Source organism: Equus quagga, chromosome 14 (genome assembly GCF_021613505.1).
Source record: "Equus quagga isolate Etosha38 chromosome 14, UCLA_HA_Equagga_1.0, whole genome shotgun sequence".
NCBI lineage: Eukaryota > Metazoa > Chordata > Mammalia > Perissodactyla > Equidae > Equus > Equus quagga.
In genome coordinates, this window is record NC_060280.1 from 33,153,747 (window position 1) to 33,171,670 (window position 17,924).

Genomic DNA, 17,924 nt, shown 5'->3' on the forward strand with positions numbered 1-17,924 from the left:
TTCTCCCATCTCATCTGGTGCTGTGGGAGGAACAGGCTTGTCTGACAGCCATTGTTTACATGTGTTTCCTCAAGCTGACCAAACCCCTCAAGGGCAGGGACTCCAGATCAGGCCTCTTTACAACTCAGGGGCCCATGGGCTTGGAGCACAGTAGAAACTGAGTATTTTGAGAAGAAGGATTGACTATATGCTGTGATGGGGGTGGCAAGAAGGGGGTTGTGGGGATGGAGCATGTGGCTGAGGCTCTGGCTCCTGCAACAGCTCTATCGTTGATTGACCAGGCTAATAAACAGGTCACTTAGCCTCTTTGAACCTTGATGTCTTGCCTGCTAAATGGGCCCATCCTCCCCGTGATATATGACATGGGAGTGCCGGGAGTCACCTGGGCAGAGTTCCTTACACGAAAGAGTTCTGGCTCTGGCCCACTGGCTTATCACCCTGCACACTCTAGCAAATCACTTCCCCTCTCTGAGCCTCTGTTTCCTCATTTGAAAGAGGAAGATTCTGAACTAGGTGACATGCGCGGTCTTTTCTGCCCCTAGAATTTTATGACAATGAATTTGACTCATCTCTGCATCTCCAGTGCCTATGGAGATATCTCTACCCAATAAAGGTGAAATGAATAAAAGAAATCCTATCGCAAAAGAAGGGTGAGGGGAGGCTCAAGACTTCAAGTCATTCACCTCAGGTCACTGCCAGAAGAAGAATGGGGATTTGAAGACGGGTCCTCACAGACTCAAGGTCTGTGTACTTTCCCCTGTACCAACTACCCACACCCACCCACTAAAAATACCACAAAATGCCTTTTCATATAAAAGACCCATTGGGCTAAAGAACAAGGTATGAAGGAGACATTTAGGCATCTGAGGTAAAAGGTCATCATTTGAGAAATTCTCTCAATATGTATTTGCCAAATATACCTCAGATCCAAGCTAAAGCTATTACTGTCTATTAGAAGGTGAGGAATTACTGGTAATTTCCATTAAAAACAAAATCCCCCTAAGTGTGAAATTTTGCCAGCTTCATTTGCATTTCATGTTTCTTTACCGTAAATTCTCATTATTCTAAACAAAGAAACAAAAAAACTGTATTAGGCAAGAACATTCACTAGGCTCTCCCCTAGTACAGAGAGTCCATCCGCCTCCCCTGGGGGTCAGGCCCCTGGGCACCATCAGGGTCGAAGACAAGATGGGCCGGACAGAATGAACAATACAAGGTTTAGAAGTAAACCTGGAAAAGCCCTTATAAATCATCTATATTCACTGAAATAAAAAATAGGCAGTCTGCTACAGAGGATATGACTATCATTTTGTGCATCTCAAATGAGCAAAAACGGCTCTTGTGCCCTTCACTTCTATTTACCCTGCCTTGCTCATTACAACTTTAGCTTCCAAAATTTCAGAGGGGAGCAGAAAGTTGTTCTGCTGTAAGAACGGGCCTGGGAAGAGGCACTTTTTCTCCTGTGTGTGGGTCTTTCCCCATGTGCCCAGTGCCTTGTGGATTTTAGGACTCAGAGCTGTTGGCTTTGCCCCCATGGGTCCTGCTGGGGTGCTAGTCATAGCCAGTGACTTGGAGAAAACACTCAGGGTCTTTCTCAAAGCCCTCTCCTTTGTCCAGGCCATAAAATTCCACTCTGCCCCTGTAGCTTCAAGCCAAAGCTTGTGCTTTGCAGCCTCATCTGTGCCTTATGATCCTCCTTCCTTGAAGAAGCTGCAGAACTGCCGTGTTACTCCTCTCCCCCTTCATCTTTGCCCGGGCTTCAGTAAAGACATCAACTCCTTTCTTCGAAGTGTTTATTTCCTTTTCAATTTGCATCCCTGAATCCCTCCTTTTTCAAAGTACGTCCAATAAGCATCACAATGACTGTTAATGAAACCAAAATACTCGTGGGTTGACCAAAAGTTTTATAAAAATTTATGTACCAGCATTTTCTGGAGGGGAAATCCAGTTAGGAAGGAATTACGGCATTCGTTCATTCACTGGCTCGCTCACTCACTCATTCATTCAGATACTGAGTATTAGATGCTGTACAGGAGGCGCTGATGACTCAGAAGCAAATCGTGCCCTCAGGAGGCCCTCACAGGCTGGCGGGGAAAATAAGACAACATGGCCACACGTAACTATAATGCTCGTATTATACGTAAGAGAGGGACAGACAAAACCCAGTGAGAGGACAGAGGAGAGATCACCTTGGCTGAAAATCAGGGCGCACTTATTGGACAGCATATCCTTCCAGCTCAGCCTTGCACCAGAGATGGTGATAGGTAGGATGGCATGTGGACAGGGCAGGGACACCACATGAGGGAGTAAAGGCACGGGAGGGGAAAGCGTAACGAAGAATGAGCTGTAGCTCAGCTTTCCAGAGTGTGGGCTGTGTGGAGGGAAGTGGTGGACATCACACCTGGCAGGTGATGTGGGCCCCAACAGGCTGAGCCCTGAAAGCCAGGCTAGAAAAGACGGCCATCATTCAGTCAGTAATAGGGAGCCATCGAGGGCTTTCGAGCAGAGATGTGACATAATTGGAGATCTGCTGTAGGAATAAGAATTTGGCAAGCCTCGCACAGTCTGAATTGGAAGGGGAGGTGCCTGGGACAGTAAGCTCCTTAATTGCGGCCCAGGCACCGGGCAGGGTGTTAGGTGCCAGTACATATTAGATCTCATTTAACCTTCTAAACAACCACAGGAAGCAAGCATTATCCTTCCACACATGCAGACAAGAAAATGCGTCTTCAGGGAATTTAAGCTGCTTGTCCCTAATCCTCTAGCTAGGAAGCACTGGCGACAAGATCTGAACTCTGTGCTTTCCTTTCCAGGTGAGCCATAAAGCATGCTGTGAGCCTGCACATGACACCTGTATTCCTGACACTCCCAGCAAACCTTCTGCTCCCAGCGCACCTCCCCACCTGCCCTGGGCGGGTGGAAGCGTGACCGTTTCCTGCGCTGCCTTTTGAGAGGCCAGGGTGGAATTAAGTGCAGAGTGCCTTTGCTTCTATTAGCTTTCCCCAAAGTGACCATAAATCAAGGAGATAAGACAGTGCCTTGAGCTGGGTTCCAAACAACATGGACTGCAGTCTCTTGCAGAGAATTTCAAAGATAGAAGACCACCGTCCTCCCCTGTCTTCGCTTCTCAGCTAAGCCGTGGTAACAGAAGCTGTGGACCCAGGAGCCCAGGGGAACATCTTTTGGATGTGCAGGAAGCCGCTCAGGCTGTGTAGAATGTCAGTAAGGAACTAGCGTTTCTATGCTTGGGGCTGACTTCACGGTTTGGGAGGATGGCCTGGAGTTCAATGCACTTGAACTGGATCATCACACCTGCAGCCGGGGGATAATGATCATGAATCACTCTCATCAAGATGCCTGCTATTAAAACTTAGGTTTTTTTCCAGAGGGAAGAAAAAAAAGATTTTCTTATTCTAAATACGGGGCACGGTGATGGCTGTTCTAGACACCCGACAATCAAGGGAGCAGTTTCTTGGAGGAAGCCGGGCGCAGTGGCAAGAGCAGGGACTTGGGAGCAGATGGAGTGGGTCTGCATCACACCTCACCTGGCTCCCAGCCATGCGGCCTTGGGCAAAGCACTTGGCTCCCTCAGTTTCCTTACTATTAAATGGGGATGATAGTAAGGGCTCAGAGAGACTAAGTGCCACACCCTTGGTACATACATAAGAATGTATAGTAATTCTTCTCATCTTTTTCTGTTCAACATTCTGGGCGTTGCTCTCGTGGTGAGGTTGCTCTGCTCACAAAGCTACCAGCTGAAGAAATGGACTTTTGGAGAAAAAAATGCTGAAACTGTAGCAAGTTGTTCATACCCTTGACCAAGTGCTTATTACCAGCGTCTTACAATTTTTTGCTGGCGCATCTTTCTCTTCCACCAGACTGCGAGCTCCCTGAGGATGGAGACCGCTGTGTCTTCAATTCCCAGCACACAGTTGTCCCTTTCTACTTTAGCGACCTTATTTTGAGATCCAAACAAACCAGAGTCTGCAGTTCTTCTGGGATTTTATTTTCCCAGCCTAGTTTGAAGAGTGACTTTTAAGCAACCCCTTCAAGAGCACATCCGCTCCTCTGAAACCATCTCATTATCATGTAGTCATTAGCACAGAATCCTTCACCTCGTTACTCCATTACTCCGCTAAGAGCTTTGGTTTCTAATCCAGGCCAATTAACATTTTAGTAACTCCAGACCTCCCAGGTCTCCGACAGAATCGGACCAGATTAAGAGATCTAGGATCTAGCAGGCTGTCGGAAGGGCACACGGAAGAGGGAAAGAAATAAGCATCTAAACTGGATTCACATCCTGGCTTGTACAGTTGGGACGACCCTGCATAGTACCTGGGGCCGGGATAAATGCTCACTAAAGGCGAATTCCCTTCTTTTCCCCTGATTCCAGAGAAAAGCAAAGCCATAAAACCTGTTGCAAGTAACAGGGAGAGAGAAGATTCACCACATTCCTCATTCCTGAGTCCATTTAGAATACGGATTTTTTTAAAAGCTTTTTTCCCTAAGGACTGAAGGAAGCAGGTTATTTCATTTTAATTATGGCAGCTGCAGCTGCTGCTTGTAGACTCAAAGACCAATTTTCAGATTAAAAAGAAAAAAAACCACACACACAAACTCACCGACAGCATCAACTACATCCACAGAATGACACTTCCTTCAGAAAGCACAACAGGGTGGAAAAATCTGGAATGTCCTGCTTGAGACACTGAGGTCCAGCTGGAGATCCCTGGAAAGTGCTGATCCCACTTTCCCTCCCCCCTCACCTCCTCTCTGCCCTCAACGTCCAAGACAGCCCGTGAGCCACACAGTGTAATGGAATGTTTCGTGTTGAGCAGCTGCGCATTTTTAATGCACACAGGGGGAAATAAAGGCAGCAGATGGTTTTATGCAATCTTCGTATGAATTTTTAACCAGCCGTCCTCATTCAGCAAGGCCTGAAAGAGTTTTTTCATAGGTCCTCCATGGGTCCAGCGAGCCAGTCCCACACTTGTCGTGGTGAGGGTGCCTGTTTGCGCCTGCGCAGCGGGGAGCTGGGTAGCGCTCTCTTGTTAATTTCCGGCCGGCAGGCTGTACTAGGTTTCCACTCAGTATTCGCTTTTGGTTCTTCCTCCGTGTACTCACACATGGTTCACGATATTAGACATGGCAAACGATGGCTCATGAAATCTTTACAGGTGAGCTGCCCAAATCTGCGCCACGTGTAGATTTGTCTTTCAAAGGACTGAAGATCCATGCTCTTTCAGGGGCGCCTGTCAGAGAAAAGGCTGAGCGGAGCAGGTGGGCGCATCAGCGTACGCCTGCCTCGGAGTAAGACGAAGATACCGGGCGCTCAGAAGAGGAAGACCGTGTGCTAATGGGGATGCGCAAGAACTCGGCCTGTAAGATGGGGCCTAAAAGGGAGCAAGGGCAGGGGAGTAAATAGTTCTCAGGTAGCCCAGGTGCGAAAAAGCAACCGAGGAAGTTTGTGGTATCTGTGGAGAGTTGTCTCAAGTTTCTGAAACTTGCTTTTACTTAGCCAGTGGTCACCTTTAAGCCCTTCAAGCATACCATCAAAAATCCTGGGATGTGCCCGTGCGCGTGCGCGGCAAACACAAACTCCAGTTCCCAACCACCAGAGTGCTCCCAGATCTCCGGGCCTTCGCTCAGCATCGTCCTCAGCTGCAAAGCCTCCACTTCCTTCCACATCCACCAGCTCCCCCTCTTCCTCGAGCTGCAGGTGCAGACGCCAGCATTTCCACGAAGCCATCCCCCTGGTACTGACCGAACTAACTGCACACCCACGCCAAACAGTCACCAAGTCTGGTTGATTCTATCGCTGAATCCTGGGGGAAACCTGATCTGTGCAAGTCTAGTACTCTTCAGCTGCTTGCTTCATATTATTGCACTGCCAGTGCTTTTCCTAAAATGCAAGTCTGACGCTGCTGTTTCTGGCTTGAAACCCTTGTTGGCCCACTGTCTTGGGGACAAAATCCAAACCCCTTCCTAGAGCAAGCAGTTCTCTTCACCGTCCAGCCTGGCCACCTCTCCAGCTGGGTCCCCAGCCACTCTCACCTCCAACCCTCTGTGCTCCAGCCACACGGAGGTGTTTCTAATGCCTCACAGTCTTCCCTGTTGCCCTTTCCTTGGCCCAGGAGGCCCCTGGAGTGCTTACCCATGAGTTTACCATGCAGCACCCCATCTTATTCTGGGGAAGCATCTTCCGGTTCTGGGAACCACTTTTTCCACTGCTCCCATCATGTGGGCTGTGACAGTCATAAATGCTGTTTGACAAGTCTTTGTGGCTCTCTGCCTTCCAGGCACGTGGTGGGAGCGCACACCCTAATAGGGCCATGTCGCTCATTGGGGCCAGCAGGTTGTGAGCAGAAGCGTACCACTTCCAGGTAGAAGATTTAACTGACAGTGCAGGGCCCTCCAGAGCTCTCTTTCACTCTGGCACAATGATCGGCACAGTTGGGATGGTTTGTCAGCCCACGTCCCTGGGGGACTAAAGCCACTAGAATTTGGGGTGATTTGTACCTAGCGTTAATTAGCAGATCTAACTGATACGTGGGTCCTATGAGAATTGTCATTCTTAAAGGACCCTGCCTCCCTAGCCTTGATGGATTGGTTCAGGGCTGAACACCTTAATGAAGCTGGGCCAGTCAAAGTTCTGGGCTGCCTGACTCCCCTTGTGGGGAGCAGAACCTGATCAAAGATGCCCCAGATAGAAGTCTTCCCTGGGATTTTTGAAAACAGAAAGTGAAAAGGTAGACTCCAGTAGTGAAAATTATAAGATGTAAAAACTTGAGAGCTATCAGTGATCATGTGGGTGTTATGGGTTGAATTGTGTCTTCCAAAAAAGGTATGTTGGGGACCTAACCCTCAGTACCTTAGAATGGGGCCTTAGTGGGAGATAGGGTCTTTAGAGAGGTGATCAAGTTAAAATGAGGTCATTAAGGCCCTAATCCAATACTACTGGTATCCTTAAAAAAAGGGGAAAATTTGGACAAAGATAGACATGCCCACAGGGAGAAAGCCACGTGAAGATTAGAGTTCATTGCTGCCACAGGGCGAGAAACTACCAGAAGCTACAAGAGAGGCCTGGGACGGATCCGTCCCGTCAGAGGGAGCATGGTCCTACTCACACCTTGATCTTGGACTTTTAGCCTCCAGAACTGTGGGACAAAAGTTTCTGTTGTTCTGGGGCTGGCCTGGTGGTGTAGTGGTTAACTTTGCATGCTCCACTTCAGTGGCCCAGGGTTCACAGGTTTGGATCCTGGGCGTGGACCTACTCACCACTTATCAAGCCGTGCTATGGCAGCATCCCATACGCAAAATAGAGGAAGACTGGCACAGATGTTAGCTCAGTGACAATCTTCCTCAAGCAAAGAGTAAGATTGGCAACAGATGTTAGCTCAGGGCCAATCTTCCTCACCGAAAAAAAGAAAGAAAGAAAGAAAGATAAATTTCTGTTGTTTAAGCCTTTCAGTTTGTGGTCCTTTGTGACAGTAGCCCTTGCAAACTAATACAGTGGGGAAACCCGGTCTGTAGTGAGAGGAAGAAGCTCACAAGTATGAGAGAAGCAGACCAGAGCAGCAAAAAGAGACAGAACAAATTTAAACAGAATAGAATTAAAACCCTGATCCCAATTCCACTGCATCTCTGCATTTTCTTTGGCTGGGCAGTTCAACTCCTTGGATTCTATAAGGCAGTAGTAAAAGTCTCTGTGTGTTGAGTAGTTAATTCTGAGGTTTCTGTCACTTTGAACCAACAGTACTAACACTGTTATTAATATTTAATAATTATTATTATCATTAAGGTTAAGAGAAGGAAAGCAACGTGAGTGGCTCCAACCGATGCTGAATTTACCAGATTGGTGCCTAATGGACAAGCAAGCCCACTGCTTCCAAATGCTGTCCAAACATGTTCCAGGAGGAGACAGGGTCCCCTCCTGTCTGGGTGCAGCGGCCTTCATGCATTCACACAGTTTAATCCTCTTGGAGTTGCCTTTAATCCAGTAATAGCCAGAGTAAAATCTGAAAAGTATTTTCTTCTGCACAGTTATGCCTTTCTTCCCCATCCAAACACGACTGCAGCCTGGCCCCTTGAAATGCTCCAAAACAAAACAAGTCCAGCCCCAATCCCGCATCTCGTTTCATGTTATTTTCTTGGCTGCACAAACTCCGGGGCCTTTGTTCCTTCTGCTCTGCTCTTGGACTCTTCCTGTCCACATTCCCCTCTGTCTGAGCTCCCACGCCAGCAGCGAGGGCTCCAAGCTAGCAGGGGAAGAGAGAGGCAATTTGAGGGGAGGCAGGCTGGAAACGATTAACTGTCTCAGACGAGAGCTGGAGGTCCCCTGAAGCCACTCTTCAGCCCTCTGGAATAACCACTGAACCCGGGCCCTCATGGGCAGAATGTGGTGGATGGTGGCCTTTGGGTTAGGAGTTTGGTCTGGTAGAGTAGAAGATAATTGTTGAAGGTGCAGTTGAGCCTCTGGGCTGCCACTCCTGCAAGAGTGAGCAGATCCATCCTACTTTGAAGATCCTACAAAAGAAGAGAAACCCTGCTCTCCTCCAGAGGACGAGGGATGGCAGTCATCCCCATGAGCAAGATTTGCTGACCAGAGATATTACAGAGTTCACTGCCCCCTCCCCAGAGTAAAGGAGGATCCTGATTTCCCTCATGTGTTCAATCCAGGAGACCATAGGAGAGTATGACACCTATCTCAAGCTGCCAGCTGTCTTGCTCAGAGAAATTAGAAATGAGCAGCAGTTTTCTGGAGTGGGTGGGGGCCAACTCATCCTTGAACAAAGAGGGTGGTGTGGGTGAGAGGACCAAATGGATGCCGTGCCTGTCGTTTGTCTGTTTGCTCTCTGGGTCCTTCCCCACACTTGCTGCTCTGTTCCATCTCACAGGGAACTGCAGTGCTCAGGCTCCTTTGCTCACGGGCTTCTGGGCAGGTAGGTCTGGTGAATGGAAGACAGCGGCAGAAGACTGGAGGTAAGTAGAAGAGAGAGGTAAAGGTATCTCTCCCTGTCTTGCTTACCTGAGACAGCATCCCTGGCAGCGACCACATAACCTCTGTCACTTCAAGTCAACAGGCATCCTACCTAATGGTTCTAGCTCCTGCTGGATTGTCCCAGCTCTAGGCTGTAGAAATATCATTGTGCCTCCTGTCCAGGGGTGATAGTGGTTCCCTGTTGTTGCTGATGTCTGGGCTGCTTCACCATATATTGTCCAGCTTCTTAGCTGTTTCATCAACTGTGTGACCAATTCTCTATATTAAGTTCTCTCTGTTGAAAGACCAACAGTGGTTTCCATTTTCCTGCCTAGACTCTGACGGATCAAGGTGCTGAGAAAGAACCAGAGGAAGTGTCACTCGCAGCCTTTGGTTCAATGGATGCACGAAGACTCAGTGCATGGGCTGGGAGAGGGGTCCACTGCAGAACTGACTGTGCACTCAAGCCCAAGAGGGAATAATTGATGGGGGGGCGGCTGTGAGGCACCTGTAAGGTTGGGGAGGCAGCCCTGCAAGGAGGAGGGCAGGGACACATAGTCAGGTCTCTGCTTTGTTTTTCTTTTTAATGAGTTTAGCCAGCTTGACTATGACTTCTTGCCTTCAGTTGTAAACTAAAGTGGGAAAGGCCAATCATCAATACAGTGAATGCCAAGGAGCTCAGCCGTGAAACTTCCGAATCCTTTGGCAGGTTAGGGTGTCCTGAGTCTCTGTAGGGAGGCCAGGAGCTTAATGAAACTGATCAGACCAAGAAAGACATCTCTCAGCAGATTTAGTGAGACATTTAAGTCTTAATGTGATATGGCTTGTTTGGGTCTTATCTGTATGAACACCTACAACCTTCCAAACTCAAGAGGCGTGGGGGAAGCCATCCTTTATTAAGAGAGGACGGAGATGGGAATAAAATAGAAGAACATTTTAATGAGTGCTGAGAGACAGAGCATCCTTGGTTACTAAGGAAGAATTTGGATGTGAAAAGGATCTATAATCAGACATACGCAGCTGAGACCAAGAAAGAGACAAAGGAGAAAAGAGCTCACCAGAAATTGAGGGACAACGGCTTTCAAGCTGTCCATGCGAGCCAGCCCCTTGGGTGGTGGGCGAGTGTCTGAGCAGAGGTCATCCTCCCACAGTCAGAGCAGGGGCTCTGGGATCCCTGACACATTTGCTTTCCACTAATGCTCAGGCCCTTGTCACAGGTGGCCTTTTATTGACTGACCCAAATGTCCCAGAGCAGTGCCCCCACAGGAACTGAAAGGACCACCAGGTGTGGAACAGCAGGGCTGTCTGTTAATGAACTGCCACATGCCTCGTCTCCCTGGAAAGCTCTATTGGTCCCAGAGAGGAAACCTTCTCAGGGCTGGGACTTCAGCACAGACGTGGTTTTGACCTCAGCATTCCCACCTACCTTCTCCCACCTCCCGTGCCCACCCACAAAGACAGACAGCTACCTTGGGGAAGCTGAAAACTTTTGTTGGGGGAGAAATCAAATTGGAAAAGAAAGCGTCCTTTCCAGAGATGGGAAAACCAAGGAAATGTGGGGGTTACAAATGTTTTTCCACTTTAAGTTTTTCCAAGTTTTGTTATAACATGTCTCATGATATTTTAATAAAATACTTTTTTGGAAAAGTTCTACATTTCAGAAAAACTGCAAACATAGTACAGAGAATTCCTATATATCCTGCACCCAGATTCTCCCTTATTAACATCTTATGTTACTATGGTTTTTGTTATAATTAACAAACCAATATCGACATATTGTTATTAACTATGGTCCATAGTTTATTTGGATTTCCTTAGTTTTTACCTAATATCTTTCTCTGTTTCAGGATCCCATGCAGGACACCACATTATATTTAGTCATCACATGTCCTTGGGCTCCTCTTGGCTGACAGTTTGTCAGACTTTCCTTGTTTTTGATGACCTTGACAGTTTGGGGGAGAATTAGAAAAGTATTTTGCAGGATGGTCCACCATTGGAATTTGTCTGACGTTTTTCTCATGATAGACTGGGGTTACGGGCCATTGGGAGGAAGTGCCCCTTCTGTTTTTAACCCTTTCTTGGTTATAAAGGCCATGCCTATAGCCCGACTGGGGCTATGGTGGATGTGCACTGTGGTCATTGCAGCATCTACCTTCACTGGCATCCTCTCCCCTTGGGACACAACAAAGCCCTTATAGTCTGGCTACAACTAACCTCCCAGCATTAAGGCCTGAATTTTCCTTCCCTTTTCTCTTGCCACACCAGACGTGCTTGCAATTTCCTAAACATCCCCAGATGCTTTCATATCTTCCTGCCCACGCAGTTGCTGTTTGCTCTGCCAACAATGCCATCCCTCTCCTTGGCTACCTGGAAACCCTCACTTAGAAATCAAGGCTTAGCACAAAAAAGCTTCCTCTTTGGAGCCTTCTGTGATCTACCACTCCAAACAGTATTAATCACCTTCTTCTCTGTGCTACATGGTACACTGTCCATTCCTGTCCACTCGTGACCACCCTACTGAAAACTGTGACACCCTCCAATGCTCCTAACCCCCTCCCCTAAATTTCTCCATAGTAGTCCTCAGTATCTGACACGCTATGTTTAGCAACTTGTTTATTGTTTGTCTCCCCTGCCAGAATATAAGCTTCATAATACTGGTCAGTTGTGTTTACTGCTACATTGGGACAGTGCTTGATACATAGCAGGCGCTCAGCGAATATGAGCTGAATGAATGAATGATGTTGCTGGAGCACTGCATACGCTTTTTTCAATTGTGGGTATCTCTCTGTTTCTTCAGTTGGACTATGAACTTCCAGGGGAAGGCCCAGATCCTACTTAACAAGGGAAGGCCTCATGGAGGAGCTGGCATTTCAGCCACGCCTTGAAGACCGTTTCAGGACATGCCAATCATCATTAGCCTGTGTTCCTTCTTTCGGGACATCACCCACACTCTCTGGAGCAGCATCTCTGTGTGGCTGGAAGGGACGTACAGAGTATTATGCAAGATCTTCCCCAGAAGTTTAGAATCTACGAGCATCTAAGCAAGGGTGAGGCCTTTCTCTTTCTAGAGCCGCATTTCTGCCCCAAAACACTGTTCCTCCTTCATTATTGGGTGGTCAGGACCATCCTCAGGAACTAACTTGGCAAGGCAGAAACAATAACAGCTCTGACACCCAAAGAGAGGGCTCCAGCCTCTGCCAGTGACTAGCCTGGGGACATGGACAACCTCTCTGAGCCTTAGTTCCCTTAGCAGATCATGAAAATAAAATTACCTACTATGACTAGGGGGTCGTAGTGAGGACCAATTGGAAAGTGCATGGAAAGCCCTTTATAATCTGTAGGGTGCAATCTAAAGCACTTTTGCTGTCACCACCAATGACTGACCCAGGCCTCATGTTTTCTGAGCCCTGTGACACTGCAGCAGCCATTGGCTCACAGTAATGCTGACAGACAGCAGGAGGGGGATGGGTGCTACCAGGGAAAACTTCATGAACAAGTCTCTGGGCCTTTCGACTAAGATCAAAATCAAGTGTTTACAGTAAAACACACACATAAGCCAATCCGTGTTTATGGTACAAAAGATTTGTCCTCTGGCCGCCTAGCAAGGGCCCTTGGGCTTAGAGCTACACTTGTGAGACCACATTTATCTGGAGTCTGCCTTTGATGCTCTTTCAACCCGCCAGACTCACTGGGCTGGGGATGAGGTATGTGCTGCAGGGGGACTGGCTTTCAAAGCTTGGCTGGGGTTCAGCCTGCTCGTGGTACAACTTAACGTGAATGGAAATTAATTTTACTTTACCTTTCTGCACAACAAAAAGGAAAGAAAAGAAAAAGGACATCAAGCTGGAAACATATTTGTAGCATGGAAAACAGAAGAGGGATATAGCCAGCCAATAAAGATCTGGAGCAAATTGATGTGGGAAAAAATCTAGGACACCGGTAAATAAATTGAGAACAGACATGGGCATGTTATAGAAGAAGTATATTAACTGAATCCACACATGGATAAAACGTTCAGTTTCTCTAGTAATGGAAGAAATACAAATTAGAGCAAACAATAAAATATCATTATACTTAAGTTAATAGCATTTTTTCCCCATAATGCTTTGGAGACAATCATTTAAGAGTACGTATTTACACCATCTATACCAGTCACAATGTCAGGCATACTGAATAAACAAAATGACAGGATCTCTAGCTGCAGGAATCTTATTTCAGGGCATCCATCCGCTTTCTAGCTGTGTGACCCTGCACTTTCCTCTCCCAAGGGCAGTTATGACAATTACAAAGCTTCTTCACATGTGCTAACACTTTTGATTCACCCAGCTCCGAAGCTTAAGCAAGGCAGGGAGCATTAGCCCCGAGCTTTAAGCATGGAAACCAAAACTCAAGAGAGGTAAAGTTACTGGCCCAAGATCACACAGCCAAAGGCTCCAACCCAGTTCTTCAGGATTCTAGATCATGCTTTCTGCAGACGCAGGAATGCATAAGGGACCCTGAAGAGAGGCTAGTGAAGGGACCACTTCAGGTGGCACAGAGGTTGGCAGAAGGTAAGATGAGAGGGCAGGCAGGGCTGAGACTGCAAGCTGGGGCAGGTTCTTCAGGAGGAGAAGCCTGGTGCCTGCGGGTTGGTCCACACCCTGGGCCCTTCCTCTTACTTGCTCCTAAAGGGAAGATGTGCTCACTGACCCCATCTGCATTCAGCAATGACAGTGAGTGGGTTTCCCACTCCTTTGACAGATGATTACAAAAGCAGCAGGTGGCAGCTGGCCTGTTTATGATCTGCTCCTACCAAGCGCTCAGAGTGATGGGCAGATGTAGTGAGGCAAGAGCTCTGAGGGCATCCCCAGACAATTCACTCTCCACACACTCCACGGCCACGGGCCCAGGGAATTGAGCTAACATTCAAGACACATTGTGTCTGGAACAGAGAGAGAATAAAAAGGAATTTCTCTGAGTGTGATGTGGAACTCTTATGGATAAGCAGCGTCTGGGAGAATAAAAGTGTCATTCAGGCACAATCTCAGCCAGCCAGAAAAGAAGCCTCATCAGTGATCTGGTTGGAGGCCAGAACCTAGGCAAAAGCTCACCACAAAGCCTGAGTGAGGTGCGGACAGTGGGTGGTTAAGAGCTCTCTGTCCATGTTGCTCCCTTACTTAAAACCATCCACAGCGTCGCACTGCCAACAGGATGAAACTCCAGGCTCACGGAACAAGGCACTTCAGGATGTCGTTGCTGTCTTCCCAGCAACCACACTTCTCTCTAACCTTGCCAGGTATTTGTGGTTCCCCAAATGCACAATGCCGCGCCAAGTCTTTGTATGTGCACAGTCGCTCTCCCTGGATGGTCTCCCCTTTCCCCACCCTTACCTTAAAAATTCTGATTTCATGTCAGCTCCTCCAGGCTGCCAGCTGAGTCAGATGCCGCGCATTTGGTTTCCCTTCACCTGCCCTGTAATTTACCTCTTTCCAACACCAGGGACTGGACCATTTCTTATCTAACTCTGCATCTCAAGTCTAGCATGAAGCCAGACCCATGTCAAATACTCATATATCCCACAAGTTTTTATTGGATGGATGGAAGGTTGGATGGCTGGTTGGATGGATAAAATAAACATTTCACAAAGCTCATCTGTAACTGTATGGAAGACGGGGGTGGAAAGAGAGATATGAGGAAGACCAGCGGAAAGGCTGGTGCAATAGTCCAGATTATGGCAGAGGCGGGAAGCTGGGAAGGATACAGAGAATTCAAGTGATTTTGGTGGATGGACTTAATAGAACCTGGTAGTTCACAGAGAGGAAATTTTGAGAGAGATGGTGCAAAGAGGCTGACTCCCAGTTTCCAGATGGCGCATGGTGTGATGCATTGAGGCAAGATAGTGACCCGGGTGTATCACTTCATATTGCAGGAGGGAGGGAGTGTGGAAAGGAAATGGTGAGTCTGGTTTTACCAGCAAGGAAGCAGGCCTGTGGGCTGGCAGAGCTCAGTACATATTCCTTTCCTGTCTCCAGGTGGCCCTTCATGAACCTTCAGTGGACAGGCCTTGATTAAGATGGCCCAAAGACAGGCTTTACAGGATGGGAGCAAACAGAAGGCTGTTCTGACTCAGCACAGTGTCTGGGGGCCTCCCAATGAGCAGGAAGGAAGGGGTTCTTTCAGCATGGCTGCACTGAAGAGTCTGACAGCCGGGAACTCACCACCCTCACGGCATCGCCAAGGGAGCGTGCAGTTACCTCCGCAATAGGACGGATCCGGGAGAGGCTGTTCAGTGTTGTGCAAGGGGCACGGACGCTGGAGTCAGGCAGGCCTGGGTTCCAATCCTGGGTCTGCTACTTATTACTTATTAGCAAAGCAGCCACGGGCAAGTCCCTTCACTTCTCTGAGCCTCAGTTTACTCATCTACAAAATGAGGGCAAGAATTCCCACTTTCAATTATAAATGCCCATTTAAATCAGCTTGCACATGCCTGGCACTTTCCTCCCTTTGACGTTCTTTCCCTCTGGACACCTCATTCATTATTTGAGCAATGGGGAGAAAATTGCCATAAAGCAGCCCATCAAGTACTCACTGGGCACTTGCTTTATGGTGGTCACCGTGAAAACTAGACAAAAACCTGAGGTTTGGTCCTCTATGGGCTTAAGTGAAACTCTGAATGCTCTGCACATGCCATTTGCTGTATAGGCTGCACACCGTGTGTCAGTTCATCCTTCCTGGCTAAGTGACCTCGGGCGGGCAGTTCACTGCAGGGCTCTGGGGCTCGGTCCTTCACTGGTTCACATAGGGCCTGTTAACCTTTGCACGGAGGCTGTCCTCAGGCTGGGATGAGATCACTTATGGGAGAGTGAGTGTACGGTGGCAGACGCTCAGGACACTTCCCTGTGCTCGCTTCCTCCACCTCTGCAGAGAGTGGCTTTCCCGGGCCTTCTCAGAGGCCCTTTTCTGCTTTCTCATTTGAACACTTAATGGGTTTCACCCTCTTAAGTGACACCTGCTGGAAATGTAATTGTGCACATAATTACTATGTGGGAATGGAGGCAGCTCTATTTCCCAGTGCTGGTGCTTCCCTTAGGAAAAGAAGCCGCGCCCAGGAAGCCTTTCCTGGATCCTTGCTGATGGAGCTCCGTGGTGGGCTTTTCCCCTGGACCCAAGGCACCTGGCCCAGGAGGACTGGCGAGGCGAGAAGGAAATACCTGCTGAGGCATTCTGATTCCCGAACCACATATCTGGCATTGGGTTCGGGGAAGCCACAGGGTCTTGTCATGATGCTAAGAGGAGAAGACTAAAAATTCCACCAGTTTCCCTGACAAGCATTCTAATAAAATTCCCAAAGGCAGGCAGCCCTGCTGTAGAGGTGAAGTGAGAGATGTGGGGTTGAGAACTGCAATGGGGCACCTTCTCTCCTCCCCAGTTGTGGGGCCTGACACACAGTAGGTATTCAAGAGAGGTGAGCAGGGGCCCTAATAATAACACAGCAATGAGTTAGCATTATTGCTAACAATCTTGTTAATGAAGGACCGACGGGACTCAGGGCAGGAAAGTTTGGAAAGGAAGAGAGAAGGGAACAGAATATTGGATCAGGGAACAGGACGGGGGAAACAGGCCTTAGGGCCGGCTTCTATACAGATACAAATACAGAAATATATGACTATAAACCGACCTAGAAAGGCACAAATATGTATCAGGCTTGTCATGTTCAAAAATTGATCACTGGCCTGTGCTGCCCTAGAAACGCCTCTTTTTCCTCTTACTAACACTCCCCGCTCTGGAGCCCCTCCTCATTCTCTCTTTAGCTTTCAGAGATTATCTGCAGTCTCTGGATAAGAATTAGGACATTCATCTCTCTTTTTTTTCATTCTTCTTAGCTGAACTCCTTTACTCGTTTAGACAATTCCTTTGACCCCTCGTGCCTGAGGTTCCAGCTCTTCCCTCTCCACACTCATACAAAGGCTTAGAGGAAGCTGCTGCCGCCCTGGAAGCCATGCGCTAGTCTTCTGAAAGTGTCTGCACTTCTGTTTCGGGGTGGCTTGCCTCCTGTAAGAAGGACACCTGGGGTTTGCGGGCCCGGCTCACACGGTACTCATTCTGGGCTGAGTCTAGGCGCTGCTGCTGTCGCCATACCTGCGCTCCCTGATGCCATTAGGGAACAAAGGCCACGTGATAAATAAGAACAGAGTGCACAGGGCTCTGGATCTCTCAGCCCTTAGCACAGTCAGGGGAAATGCACGTCATTATTTGTGGAAATCTTTCAGAAGCCTTTCAGAGACTTTCCTGTCCTCTCATCGGTCTCCTGAAGATGACCTAAACTTCCTTTAATGGCTAAGGAGTCCATGCAGCTCTTCTTTTCACTCAGCCCCACGACACCGTCGTCCTTCGTGACTACTACCTCTGCGGGGTTATTTGCTCCTAAATGAAATGGCCCTGATGTTTTGTGCCTTTGAAGGTTCTATGCTTACTCCTCCTACTGAGCTCTCCTCCCTGGTGTCGGCACTCAGGTGACACCGTCTTCACCTCATGGTGCTCATTTGCCTTGTCAGACACTGAGTTGGCCCTCAGAACACAATTCCACAACAGGACTTGGCTCACTGGGCTCTAAGGATCTGCTCCCATCTCCAGCGGATACCACAGCCTGGCTCTCTCCACAGCCACGCCCACCCACTTCCAGTGTGCCTTTCCCTTCCACGGAGGCTACACAGCTGGAAATGACACACTGACTCCCTTCTGGCTAGACCCAGGTTCTACCGAGCAAACGCACCCACAGGATCATGGAGGGCAGATGCTGCCACAGGAGGTGGTGGCTATGCTCAGGTGAATCAGGGCTTCCCACCAGCACAGTGGCCAAGGGGTTGGTTCACCTGGACAGCTGCAGTGTAGGTTCTACTGTCCAGTTCTTAGAGTTCTGAGTCGTGGGGGAGGGGGCATGAGGGTGGGATTCCATTCCAACAGG

At 48.4% G+C, this 17,924-nt stretch overlaps 1 protein-coding gene across 6 annotated transcripts in view; it reads right to left on the reverse strand.

Moving 5' to 3' along the window:
- The window catches only part of TENM4 (teneurin transmembrane protein 4), a 727,387-nt gene that overhangs the window by 503,090 nt on the left and 206,373 nt on the right, over positions 1-17,924 (reverse strand). The gene's annotated exons all lie outside the window — the stretch shown is intronic.